At 44.7% G+C, this 14,636-nt stretch overlaps 1 protein-coding gene across 2 annotated transcripts in view; it reads left to right on the top strand.

Moving 5' to 3' along the window:
• BCL2 (BCL2 apoptosis regulator) overlaps positions 1 to 14,636 on the top strand; it is a 191,872-nt gene that overhangs the window by 2,742 nt on the left and 174,494 nt on the right. The window lies entirely within an intron of this gene.

Raw genomic sequence — 14,636 nt, 5'->3', positions numbered from 1 at the left:
CTTTTTTTCCTGTATTAATTGATATACTGTAATAAAATGTGGTCCCAGCTGCTCTCCCACAAACCAAACCTGTTGTGTATGTAAAGTTTATGATATTAATGCGTTGGAGGAAGAAATGGCAGAAGTTACACTGAAGAAGAAACTTTACATAGGGGCTGAGAGCTGGCATAAGTCACCTAGAAATGGAGGTCAGCTAGGTAGGACACCAGCAATTTCAGGTCTGGTCCCCTGTGAAATACAGAGAGCTGACTCAGTTACACAGCACACCTTTAAGAGGCGTGTGTAAAGGAATGTAAAATGCAGTATGTTTCCCGGTTAACACGATTCACAAGCCTGGTGTTTGTGAAGCATTACCGCATTAAATTTTTAGCATTGGGTCTCTTGCTAAGTCAGTGTTAGGCTAAGTAACGTTCCACCCGCATTGACCATCTCTGTTAAAAAATGAAGATGCTGCCTTCCCACTGCTGAACCTGCCTGACTAAAGGGTTTTCGTGTCCAGGGATCCAGAGGACATCTGTGTGTGCTGCCATAATGGAGGGAGTAAGGCTTTGGGGTCCTTTCCTCAGCAGGAGTCCACATCGCACACCTCCCAGAGGAGTGCTGCAGATTCCTGCCTACAAGTCACAGTGGAGGCAGGATCGTTCTCCTGCTCTCCCCTGCTTCCACCAAGAAGAAAAAAAATTCAAGATCCGTGGGGCCAGAAGGGGGAGCAAAAAATGTGTGTGCGTGCATGTGTGTGTGTCTGTGTATTTATATACATATATATGTATATGCAAATATGTGTGTATATATATACAGACACACACACAGAGACACATATATATGCACACACATAAGATGATTCCACTCAGTGGCTGGAACCACACTTGGAAGAGAGGGACCTATTCCCCAATCCCCTGTTTCATGGATCACTACAAAGGGTTTGTCGGTGTTTGGTTTTTTTCACGAAACAGATAACTGGGAAAAAAAAAAATAATCTGCAAACAGTTCAGGCGTTTGGAGACCTTGGCTGATTAAAGGATGAGCAGCTAAAGGGTTAGGGATTTTGCGATTGCACTTCTGGGCTGGGATGCCTAACTTGTGCGTAAGTCCCTCCTCAGGCTGGAAGCCTGTTTGCGGAGCTGGGGCCCTCAGTTCGCTCCAGAGCCAGTGAAGTCATTCTGTTGACTCCAGTAAGCTTTGGATCAAATCCGTAAGCATGCTGGAGATGTATTGTCCTGCGGGTGTATTGTGTAAAGAGAAACATAAATAATGAATAAAACCGAGAATGTGAAAAGACAGGTGTTACCAGACGTGATTGGCCAGATGAGGCGCGTGCTGGAGATGTTTCTTGATGGTTAGAAATACAAGAAACTCGGACTATAAACACTGACTCCCTTGAAAAGGAAAAGATGCTTTTTATCAATAGCCGTTGCGTTATTTAATGAGGTTTCCTATAAACAAAAGCTCCAGAATTTGCATGCATGTGATGCAATTTACCGCCACGTGTTATTTGTAATGTACACATGGAAGAAGATGTGCAAAATATTACCCCAAGGCAGCTTTTGCCTGTCTGTTTGTTAAATGGCTGGTACCTTTAAGCCATGGGATTGTTAAACACAGGCAAAACCTTCTAGCTGGTTACAAAGAGCAAAAGACTAACATGAAGTTGCAAACACAGCTTTTAGGATCCTCTCTTCAGGCAGAAGAAATCAAAGATGACATGGGACGGTGGGTTTTTCTTTTTTTCTTTCTCTAGCTTTCAGGATCTGTCAGTGGAAAAGGATGCTTTAATATACGCACTCAGTCTTCAGCTAAGCATTTGCACCATACCCCGTGTACAAACCTTATTAAAGTGCCATAAATGGCTCTTCAGAAGTAGCTGATTGCCTTGTAGGTGGTGATGCTTTGTGGGACCTCAGCTGCCTACAAGATCTCCCTGTCATGCAGGTTCCTGCAACAAGTGGGAGTGCCGGCTGTTGTAGCCTTCTCCTTCTTTATGTTGTGGCTCCCCGGTATGTTATGGAGTGATTAGTTTATTAGAGGCTGTGTAGTAGTAGAGAAGAGAGCATCGGAGTTAGTCATAAGCATATGTTACACAGCGAGTAAGTTGGACAGCGCGTGCTTTGAGTCTGTTGTATGGGCATATGTCTTACACTTGGGTCTGAAGTTTGGTTACCACGTCTTTCTTATTTATCTGTTTGGTTTGAATCGGTTCTATAAGTTGGCAGTGTATTTTCAGGATCTGAGGAAGGAAAGACGCATCTCGAAGGGCAGGTTGGAGGGGGATATAGCTGTTGAAGTATAAATTTTAGGCACTAGACATCGCTGTTAATGGTGTCTGGGGACTGTTAATACCCTTACAATACACAGTGTCATGGGTTTATTCAAAACTTAGAAAAAGCAACAGATGGGGACTGCCTGCACGGAGGCTGTATTATTAGCTTGTGGTTCTGGTGGCAAATAAATGCAGCTTTCAAAGATTTTCATGTAGGCCAGGATACCACAATATTGTACTTTGGCCTGATAACATCTTAATTGTGTTACAAAAGAAGTAAGAGGAGAACCAGCTCATCTCTGCAATTTCGTAGTACTTGGTATAATGTATGCTTTCTGACTGACAACTTAATGGCTTCATTTCATTTTTCAGAGCCTGGTGTTTGAGCTGCAGAAGGACTGGCTTGGCAGCGGGATGTCGCACTTGGCGACTTTTGACTTTGACGTAGGGAACATTGAAGTGATGCAGCTGGTGCGAGGGAAATAACTGTGTTTGTCTTGCAGTGATGGGTTCCCTCTTTGGGCACACAACCTAATGTATGTGGGAGCTGTGCTCAGCTCTGGGCGCTTCTAGTCCAACATACGGCTTCTTCCCCGAGCTGTTGAAGAAAAAGCAAGAGCATGAGAGCTGTAGAAGGAGACACAGGCACCGTCATGTATGTGTAGACAAGTACATTTTTGGTGTAAAGAAGCCCAGGTGAGAGAAGCAGCATTGTGTTGAAAGCTCAGCCAAGAAAGCATCATTTAAAATGACAATATTTACGTTTGATGGTCGTGTGTTTTCATCCGATTCTGTTCTTTTGTTGCAGTTCTTTATTCTGTTTGAGAGTTCAGGCCACTTTTGGGGAAGGATTTAGATTTTTGAAATAGACTTTAGGTGGAACATAAGTGCTTGCATGCTCTTACTGCCTGCCTAGCCAGAACGGTGGCAGAAGCCCCTGGCTTCTTGCTGTTCCTCACCCAAGCCAACCAGGAGCTGCTCCTGCCTTTAGAGAGGAGAGCCGCTCAGCATGCTGTGCAGTTCACCATTCCCAAGAACTTCTGTGTCCCAAAGCTGACAGGCATTCTCTGGCCCGGCTGCTGTCACTCATGTGCCGTCCTCATGCGCAAACGCATCCAGGGAGAAGCCCCTGCTTTTCCTGGTGACTCCTTGGTTAAGGCCTCTGTGGAGGTAATGGGAGGTTTGCCTACGAGAGCTTCTCCAGCCTGACAGGGGAGTATACACCCTCATCTCCAACATCTCAGGAGGCTTCACCTGCCAGATGGCTGCTGGTTTTGCTGAGGTGTCCTTCCCATTGACAAAAGGGCTCCTCCTTCTGCAGGGGTGAGATTTCATTTGGCAGAGGAGGACGAACTAAGGTGTCTAATTCCCACTGTCTGATACGTTTTCACAGCTGTCTGTCTACAGTCAAATGAATAAATGTTTCTTGAACCAGCAACTAGACCTCAGGTTTCCCTTCTCCTGGGTTGACTGTCCTAATCACTGAGCTTCCTCTTTTTTTTTTTTTTTTCTTTTTTTGCCTAGTAAATCATTAGTTTTCTTTGCTCGGTGGCACACCTTGGAAAGGAAGTGTGGAGAGCCGCCGTGCCCCACGATGGTCCATAGCCCCCTCATGAAGGTGCAGGGTGGCAGATGTGTCTGCCTCTGGGACAGTGCTAGAGGTCGTGGATATCGATGTAGCGCAGGGACCTTCCTGTGCTCACACATGGGGCAGTGACCAAGATCTCGTCCCTTTTGTGCTCTGGAGCTGCTGTCCGAGCAGTCTGGCCAGGCACCTGCCTGCACAGCACGTTGCTTCTCTTGCAAGTCCTGAGCAAAAGCGTCTCACTCGTCCAGTGCGGGACGGTGCCTGGCTTGGAGCCGGATGCTCTGCACTGGAGCAGAGGCACTTTGAGTTTTTTTACCAACAGCATGTGGCCTTGTAACAACTCAATCCCCAGCGGGGCTAACCCCAAGTCACTGTTTGACTGGTAAAAGGAAACTATCTGAAATCCACTCAGTTAAATAAATGAATTGGCAGTTTCAAGTGTTACACCTTGTAGGTCCTTTGCCAGTTTTTGTGGCTTTGTGGGTTTATAATCGAATTCTCAAAATATTATCAAAATATTTTTCTTTTTGCTGTTGCTGAAGAGCGAGAAATTCATTCTCTGGAGGATCTGTGCCGAAGCAAGGAGGAGAAGAGGTAGGGCAGAAAGAGAAAATGATTGTGGTTCTCTAGTCCCTTTCATTTATAATAGCTTTCTCAGTAACTTGCAACAGCATTAGGTTGTGTATTTTCTCAGAAGTCTCGTCTTTTTTTTTTTTCTTTTAAATATATGTATTGACTGTGACCTTTAAAATTTCAGAACCAGGGGTCTCAGTTATGGAGGTGATGTCATTCGCCTTGATCTTGCAAAGAACCGTAAAGTTCAAACAGCAATCCTATTAAAAAGTTTTACTTTACTTTCAATATTGAGAAAGAAGTTAGTTCTGTGCCTGCATTAAGGCCTCTCTCGAGCTGCTGCGTTAGCTCTGCTGGGCAGTAAGTAGCTTAGTTTTTTGAGCATGTAGCTTGAAATTTGGAGTCGGTAATCCATGAAGAAAATCCAGTTGAGTTTTTCTGCCGAGGCACAAGCATTTCTCTGATGGCAAAGCACAGCTCTAGCAGGAGAATCACAAGACCTATGCAATGATGTGTGAAATTGCATGTGGAGCAGAAACATTTTCTCAGCGGCCAGATACCAGGACCTGGGCTTCCTAAGGCAGCATGGGAACTTTGTCCTGCATTGCCAGCAAACGTTAAGCCCCTGTGCCCAATACAGGCATTCTTGATGAGAGGGTCATCTTTCAGTGGATTGGACCTGGGATGGTGGAGGGAGGTGGATGTAGAAACAGGAGCGGTGCTCAGGTGTCGCTCCGAAACCTCTGCTGTGGTTTTGGTCTCATGTGCTGGTTGGTGCCTGGCACACTGGTGAGACAGCCTCGTGCTCCGCCATCACCACCCAGAGATGCCAGGCCCGGGGCTGGGGGCAGGGCCGGCTGAAGTGGTGGCTCTCTGTACGCCGCTCCGCTCGCTAACACAAGCAGCCAGCAATCTTGCTGTGTCCTTGTCTCCCCTCTCACTCTGCAGCCGCCTCGCGGGGCTAACCTGCAGCGTTTGAGCATGGTGGTCCTACCCTGGGGCTGCCGGCGGGGCAGCGAGCGCTCCCTCCTGGCCTGGGATCTGGGTCAGCAGCCTCAGCAGTTGAGCAGCTGTAGCTAAAAACCGTTGCAGTAGGTCTGATTAAATAACTCTCCCATGGCAAAGTGAATTTTTATTTTCTGGCTATTGTATTTCCATCCCTTTTGGTGATCAGGGTTACGGCAAAGGGTATGGGTGGGCAGGGGTGAGCGTGCAGATGTGTGCCCCAGCCAGGCACGCTCCCTGCTCCCATCACACGCATGCTTCTATTTGGTGGGTGTCTGGTTCTTTGCCCGGTTTATCTTTCTGCCTCATGGAGGGCTGGCGGTCCCCAGCTTTCTGCAGGCCTTTCTGACCGTCCCTTTCCATCACCACTGCTGGCAATGGTCACTGGCTGCCGGACATGGTCCCGGGTGCTGCGGCCTGGCCATCGGCCCCGGTGTTCGCCAGGTCCAGCCCTTCCCGCCTCCCTCCCTGGCCTGTTTTATTTTCCTTCATGCCCCTGGGAGGGTGGAGTCCAGCCCTGTTTGGTTTGTTGGGTTTTTAAAAATAATTTATTTATGAGCACCTCGTGGCTGCTCTCCTGCTAATTTAGTAATAATAATAACACTTGTTACTCGGTGGCAGAAAAATACTGATTATTTTTGAGGGCAGTACCGGCCTGTTTTATTTTCCATTTCATATATAATAATAGGATGGATGAAGGTGTGTGGTGCCATAAATCATCTCTTCCCCAGCAGGATAACATCCAGGCCTTCTTGGCAAACATGAATGCTGATGACAGATTTGAGGGATTTTTATTTTACTCTGGCTTTCAGTCTCATTAACAATCTGATGGCTTTCTTTTCCCTTTTTTTTTTTTTTTCTCTTGAAAGACTATGAAACCAGATAACTTTTCCAAATGCATCTAGAAGAGAAGTCTGGAATTTATTTTCTGTTATTTCATCCTGATGTTAGTTTGCTGTCATAATTATTGTATATTGATAGACTTTGCTATATCCCCCTTGCTGGAAAGTTCCTTGCAGGTTTCTCTACTTTACAGTTAATGAGTAAGAAAACAAATCTGATTTTAGAAAGTGTTGCCATTGACTTCAATAGGAACAGGAAGAGGCACTTAATTGAACAATTGTAGTTATGTTTACTTTGTATATGCGGCAAGAAAAATAAGATCAAATGAAAAAGCCACAGGTTTTCAACTAATAGAGAAAAACAGCCTTTTCTGCAATGCATGATTAACCTTTGGGAGCTGTTTTCATGGGAGAGCTGTGAGTGGATACTAAGTTGCATTCAGGAAAGGTTTAGGTATTTATAAGTAAGGGTAAGAAAAACATCTATACTTACGTTCGAATAAAATTGCTTGAAAGGGCAGTCATACACCTTGGGGTAAACTTGACATCAGCTGCTAAAATGAGAGCACCAGGTGCTGAGGGTAGACCTGTCTCTAGGGAATGCTATTTTGAAATTATCTACTACATTTCTTCTCCCCCAGAGCACCTGGTGCTGGTCGGTGACTGGGGACACTAGGATAGATGCACTGCCAGTCTCATCCATCCGGGAAAAACTTCTTACTTCTGCATGTATTTTGTAAAGGTAATTGTAAACGCACTTGTGTTGCTAAGAGCACCCACATCACTGAATTTACTCCTTTGCTGACTGAAGATCTGTTACGAGTTGCCACATTTAGAGTTAGTTAAAAGAAATAGTCAACATCCTTCAGTGCATATATCATTTTATTGAAGCATAGAAAGGAGGATTCCATTTTGTGGGTTGAAAAGGCAACTCAGTGGGTTTCGGGGTACTTCAGTGAGTAATTTATATACATGGGCCGGGTACAATCAAAAAGAAAAGGCCCCGTTTTTCCCACATAATGATTGAAAGGGTGTCGCACAGTTGTTCGAGAAAGCAACTGACAGTCAAAACATAACTTCCTCTTCTTGGCTCTAGTACTGAGTACATGGTAGGATATGGGGCAAAGCATTAATACCTCTCTTTTTCAGTTAACCCAGCTATGAAATTGGTCCTTTGCTAGCTGTACAGCACACCAAGTCTGGGAAATGTAATGATGCCCACTGTGCTATCATGAGTTGGGCTGATGTTTTTAATTCAAAAAAAAGAAACCATACATGGTACAACACTGAACAAAATGTCTGTCGTGGTAATTCGGGGCTTAGAATAAAATTCAAATCTGTAGCATTACATTTTGTCATTGCTGGAACTCACTAGGCTGGGAAAGAGCAAAGTGAGTCAGACTGTGAAACTACCTGGGGGTGAGATTTGAGTGGAGAGAGGAGGTAGAAGAAAGAAAGAAGTAGTTAAATGGAAATTAGGCTTAAATTTTTTCAGCTCCACTGTTTGGATGTGTTTAGCAATGCTTGTGATGGAAACAGATTAAACAGATCAGTTTCAGGTGTTGATTTCTAGTTTTTATTTAGGAAAAAGGTGAGCACTGTGAGAAATGGCAACTGACAATGTTAGTATTTTCCTTTATGTATCAGCACAGTTCATCGGGTGTTTCAAGAAGGAAATTGTCCTGCCTTTTCCATTCCCACCATATGTAAAAGCTGTCTGTGGCACTTCAGGGGAAGGAGCAATAAGCTGTGTTACATGCACCTGTAAGAAGTATCTTCATTCACATTCATTCTTCTGCTTCCACCCACAAGCTTCATTAAGAGTTCAGATACAGGCAGAAAAAAAGCAATTTTAAAACATTGAAAAAAAAAAAGGTGAGTCATAATCAAGCCTTTGGGGTTGACCGTGAGGTTGAAGTTAGTTTTAACTATCTTGATGGACTGAGGCTTAGGAGACAAAATTCCTGTTGTGTGCTCTGGAGAGACTTGCAGGAGTCACTGGAAAGTCGGGATAGGACCTTGGATGGGAGGCCAGTCTCCTTCTGCAGTATGGGAGAGTCCTGTCTTTGTGTCTTTGTGATGGAATAGCTATTACCAGCTTTGTCTCTAAAGGAAAGAACTCCTTTCTTAAGAATACTCATCATGTATTCAGACTGTGTATTATAAAATGTAGTAGAGGACCTTATTTCTAATCTTTTTTCTAGAGAAAAAAGAATTAAAAATAATTCAAAGACAAATTCAAATACAGTAGTAAATGAGCTGGCATTTCCATTAGCAGAGTAAGATGGTCAGTGTTGTAGATTTGTTGAACTTCTCAAGAATGTACGCACAGCTCAAGTAAAAAATGACATTAAAAAAACTGAGGTAAAAACTCCCTCGTTCATAACAGAAGCAAATCCTGCATCGTGCTCCAAGTGTCTGCAAACTTTAGATCAAGTTAGACATACCCAAAGCCCCTCTCCTGAAGTCATCTGGCAATTCATAGTAAATCATGCTGTCTAAATATCTAATCCCCAGTCTGCCGCTGGATGCGAAAGGTCCCAAATATAACCGAGAAGGAGGCCTAATGCCCATGGTATTTTCAGGTTCCAGCTTGACCTGTTCTTTTCCCCGTTGCCTAGATCTGCAATAAATAGCAGCGCTGCTGTGCAGCCTGGGTGAGGGAAAGGCTTTCCTCCTTGCAGGGCTGGAGTGCGGCAGCGGGATACAGCAGCAAGGGAGGAAATAACCGCTCGTTTGAAATGTCAGGTGGCAATCAAGGCTGCAAGTAAATGAGCCGGCCTGGAGTCTGTTCAGGCTTCTGCAGTAGCTCACGGCTGTCTGCAAAAAATTCCTGCAGTAGAAAATTTGCGTATTTGGCTCTGAACTGAATGTGTGAAATCCTTGCCCGGTTGGAGTCAATAGCTATTTTTTTTCCAGTACAGATGCTAAAACCTTCGGTATCCAGCCTCATATAGCAGTGAGCGTGTGGGCAGACCCAAAAATGGATTTATAAAGCATTGTACAAAGCCTTGGTTGTAGTGGATGGTTGGGCACGACTGCAGTGGTAGAAAACTGGAGTGAGACTGCCTTGGGTTTTGCCTGGAGAGTGCTCCGCAGCTTCTCTTGGCATCCTGGCTGTAAGGGGAACCTGGCCCGGGATGCTACAGACATCCCTCTGAGAGTGCCTGTGTGGGCCAGGGGTGGTAGTGTCTCACCAGAACCACAGCAGCTTTCTGGAAATTGGTCCTGTTCAGCTTCAGCCAGTAAAGCTGTGCCTCAGCCCCAGGCGTGAGCTGATGAGCCTCCCTGGTGCTTTAGGACCATGAGGAGGGGAGCTCCCTCCTCTGCTCTCCAGCCAGGGTGTCACAAGTGGTGGGGAAACCTGTGAAGACATCTCTTTGTACCTTTTTTCATATATGTTAAAGTTGATTATTTCACAAGGGAATAGTGTGTTTACTTTGCAAGCAATTGGAATTTTTTGCCTTTTTTTTATTATTTTATTTCCCCCAACCCAGCAAGAAGGATGCTTGGGGCACGGTAGTACATCCTGCAGGCTGGGACTTCTGTGGCAGTTTAATGGGCTGAAGGAAGAGGCAGCAGTGGCACGCTGTTACGCTGTGTAAATGGGCTTAGGGTTTGTTTTAGAAAACCTTGTCTCTTTTTCCCCTCTCTGCTCCCTTCTCCCTCCCTGCAGACACAAATACATCACAAATGAAACTGTTTAATTTTAATAACTGGCCTAGAGCTAAAACTGACAGCGGGAGAGAAGCTGTTTGGTTTGCAGTCGCTGATAGCTGGAATAAACTACCTGTTCTCTTGGAAGGGATGGACATCCAGCTCGTTTGGTTTTGAGGACACTTTGATCCCTAAAGAAACTCCTCTCAACAACAAAAAAAAGACTGGAACTGTGGCAGCTTGGTGTTACTGACTGTTCTTTATATGTAAGGCTCCAAGTATGATGGAGAAACATTGTGTGCAGATGTCCCTTGTCTCTGTAGTTCAGACCCTTCTGTTGAGAGCAACTCCTCATTATGAAAGGTCACTGTCACCAGCACCTTGGGAGAGACTCAGGGTCCCGCTAAAATAAGGTTCTTGATCAAGGTTCCTACCAGGCTGGTTTGACAAGAGCTCTTTGGTATAGCTAAATGGCCTGGGTTCTCAAAACCCTGCCTTGAAGTGATGAAGGCTGGATGATTAAGTTAGATATTAAATAATTTTGCAATGACTAGTTTTACCTCTGGCTCTGTAAGAAAGTCAGCCTTCTTATTTTGCCAGTTCTCAGAAAAAAATGGCAGCACTCCCATTTCCTCTTCTCCTCCCTCAGGGCCTGCCACCCTTTTTATTTTTATTTTTTTCCTCCCAGGGCCATTAGACAACATGCAAATTATTCTTAATAGGGCCAGAACAATACTGCATTCCCAGTGGAATCGTTAGGGTCAAAGCCATCGTGTGCCAGCCCTCAGTGTTGTACTAATTTTGGCTGTGTCTGCCCCAGGGTTTGGAGGTCAGGCGGAAGGGGCTGTGAAGCATGGACCTGACCAGGACCTGTCCCTGCAGGCCCCCTGCCCTAAGCAGGCTCAGGCCAGGCTGTGCCTGGGTGCTCTCCTGACCCCCCCCAGCAAGGTGTTATAAGGCACCAGCTTCTTGCTCTACCTTTCCTGCAGCATCGTCAGAGGTTCCTCAGAGGAGACAACTCCTCCCCTGGACAGAGACCTTGCTGACCACTTTCCTCCCTCCCTTATCCTGCTGCTTCAGAGAGGCATCTTTGTGCTTGAGAAGTAAGAAAGCACCGTGTGGCTCATTTTGACGTGAGCTCCTGCTTGAAATATGGGCATGCCGGGTAGCAAAAGGGGGGCCATGGGGCTGGGCTTGCCAAAGGACAGCTGCCGGCCCTCATCCACCCTGAGCTTTGGTGCAGTCTCCAGGGGACAGGGATAGGTTGGGTGAGCTGGGGAGATGATGCTCTACCCCCAAATCTCTCTCCTCTGCCCCAGACCCTTCATACTTGAAATCTTGAGAGTCCTCCCGTGGAGTGACATGCTGACAATGAATGTTTTAAAATTAGCTCTATAAACTATATGGACTGTCTGCCACAGCTCAGGGGGAAAAGTAGGACAGATGCCTTCAGACCTTGGCCTTGGCTAGTTACTGTCTCTGCCTTTGCTTTAAAGTCATGGGATTTTGTCAGTGGGATTGTTGGGGCGGGGCATTAGGGCATTTACAAGGCTCCTTTTGTAACATCTTTTGCAGGGAGGTGGCTGTAACCATATTTAAAAGTGAATATAGGGGAGGAAGGAGAAATACACCTGCGACATCACTGGCTGAAGTACAAGTAGAGTACGTTGGATGTCTCTGTCAAGACTGGGGTTGCGAGTTCCCCTGCCACAGGGGAGGGGCTAAAATCCCTGCCTTGGTTGCACTTTTGGGAATGACAAGTCTCCGACATCATATTTTCACCCTAGGTTTTGGTGGATGAACAAAATGAAAAAGGAACGCTTTGGATTTTTTAAAGTACTTCAAGTAGTGATTTGGGTCTTTTTCCTTTTTTTTTTTTTTCCTTTTTGACCTTGCCAGGTATTCTGCCAGCTCCCCAATGCTACGAACCCACATGTGCTTATCTTTAAGAGATAGCAGTAGCCTCGCTGAAGTCTCTGGCTTCCAGGGAAGCAGGCTGAAGCAGAAAGTGAAACTCTCTAAAACCAAAAATGCAACAGAGCAGCCTTCTTTCATTTTCCCGACTGAGCATAATGCAAAAAAAGTAAACAGTTGGCACAAATGACTAATGCAGGTTTGCCAGGGGGTTGATCAAAAACATGCCGAATTCAGCAGTACGTTTTGCACGAAGTTCAATGGGGTTTTGCATCAGACCTGTTGCAAGGTAGGCAAGAATATTTTTTGAAAGAAAAATGTCATTTAAAAAAATGTGGAAAATTCTCCTGTTCTACCTCCTACATGTTTCTATTGTCAAACAGTCACTGATCTTATTTTAGACTTGACCTTCGTGTTCTTTCCACAGCACGCAGGCTGAATGACATGTTATTCAAGTTCTCAGACAATATTATGATATATCTGCTTTTATATTTAGCTGTAACTTTTATTCTCCTTATAAACAAACCCACCTAGTGCAACCACCACCTATCCAGGGAAAGTGTTTCCATTCCCCTCGGTTTAATTTGGACAAATTTGGCATGAAAACATTCAATAGTTCCATAATAACCTTTGCAACAGGATGCCTGCTGTGCTGACATGCAGGTCTAGAGCAACTTGTACCATGTGCCAGGAAATTGCATTCTTAAGAAAAATCTAGACATAAATTCTGAACAATCAACACTTAAATTTTGAAAAGTCTGGCAGCAAGCTGTTATCTGCCTCATGGGTTTTCGCTTTAATAGCTTTTTACTTTCTGAGCTCTACCTCTCTGTCCTTTATGCAGGCGGTACGCCTCTGGCCCAAGTAAGCTGAGCTCTGTAAAATGGAGAGAGAGGGCAATTAGTTGTTTTTCTCTTTTTGTTTTTGTCTGCCTGTGTGCTCCAGCACTGCACCTTGACACAGCAGGGGGGTGACTTCTTACCAGAAGAAAGCAGAACTTAGCTGAAAGTTACACAAAGGGGCATTTATCTCTCAGTGGGCATTCACGAAACAGGAGCTTGCTGGGTTGCAGTGCAGTTCAGCCTTGCCTCCCAGCCTGGAGAGCTGGAAAGGGGATGGGAGGAGATGAAGTACCAGCTGGGGGTGTCCTTCACCCTGGGACAAGCCGGTTTGCTGAAATAGGAGAGGACTGAAGAGTAGGCTGACTCCAGGGTGAGAAAAGTTTTCCCCGCCTTGAGGTCTCTGAGCACTTCAGTCTTGTTGCTCATCTCACTGGAAGTGGAACAAGCAAACTGCGTCGTGTGGATGCCCATCTTCCAGAACTGCTGCCGTCTTGGCTGGAAGGCTCCATGACTCTCAAATGTTCCCAAAACCTGCATTGCTCCTACTTAAGGGAGCAACAGCATGGCTGGAAGACCTTTATGTGACTCTCTGCCAAGACCCTCTAGAAGTGCGTCAAATGTTACATCAGCAAAAAGAGGGTGGTTGTAGATGGACGCAACTGCATCCATGAGCTTTGCCACTAGGAGATTGCAAGGAAAATCTGACAAAACACACACGACTCCTTGGGAAAGAAAAAACCCACTGGTTTTTGTGATGAGTTCAGTAAAGCAACCGGCCAATTTAATCAGCAAAACATTAAATGGGATTCTAGGAGGAGGTGGGGGTGGGGAGGGGGTGTTCCATGGATATGAACTCAAAGCAAAATGTAGGGCTGCAAAACCGTGTGAACTGAACCCCATCAGGGAAGGCTTACTAAAACTTGAGCCAGGAAAAATTATAGAGCTCTATAAATAGCTAAATTGAAAATTGAATGCATTTGTGTGTGTGTGTGTATGCACACATCTATCTATGAGGTCATGTGTGTAAAAGAAATACAGTAGTACTTCATGTGTTGGTTTTTTTTTTTAAGTAGTGGAAAATTTTTTAATGATTTTTTTTTTCAATTTTTTCCTAGAGACAGTACATTATGTTCTGTCCTTAGGGCCAAAAACACAAAGTGCCTATTTTCATGAGGAATCCTACAGAAGGAGGAAGGGAAAGTATTATGCAGCGTAGCAAGGGTATAGTAGCCATTCCACAGTGATTACACATCCAAGCAAAGCCTGCACTAGAAAACTCAAAAATATATTAGAAGCGGAAAACAAGATGTGTGAAGTGTTTCCTATTCCCTCCCCACACTTAATGACAGCCCAGCAAGCAGGGAGGCAGTCATGGAGTTTAAATTTAACCCCTTCTATTTGATAATAAGACTATATTTCAGCGGTAGGCAGGCAGCAAGCATGTTATGTACACACTAGATTGAGGACTTCCCCTGCTTATTAATTTTACTCCCTCAAAACTTACAGTTATTTTCAGTATGTTAAAATAGTCCAGACACAAACCAGAAGTGACTGGAAGCACTAAATAGTGCAGCAGACATTCAGGAATTAAGGTAGCTGAAATGAATCCCAGCCTGAATGGCTCCTTAATGAAAGTATGAAACTGGTGTTTAGTTTTATACCAATAATTTATGACTCAAAGTCTGACCCCCCCAATTACCTTTTAATACCTTTCATTCATCCTGCAATGGTCAGATGATGAATGAAATCAGTCTTCCGAAAAAAAAAAAAAAGGCTCTTTTTCATACGGAATTCAAATGAAATAAAGAATCTGTACAGTTGCTCAATTTGATTTAAAAGCAAGATGCAGTCTAGAGTGTAGTGCCCTCATACAATGAGGGAATCAAATTTGTATTCGAGTCTCCTTTGCCGGCTTGTTTAATCGTTTATGATAACATCAGTAGCTTGGTAAATGATGT

This window comes from Strix aluco, chromosome 1 (assembly GCF_031877795.1).
Source record: "Strix aluco isolate bStrAlu1 chromosome 1, bStrAlu1.hap1, whole genome shotgun sequence".
Taxonomy (NCBI): domain Eukaryota; kingdom Metazoa; phylum Chordata; class Aves; order Strigiformes; family Strigidae; genus Strix; species Strix aluco.
Note: the sequence above shows the minus strand (reverse complement) of the source record. Positions and strands in the feature narration are given on the sequence as shown.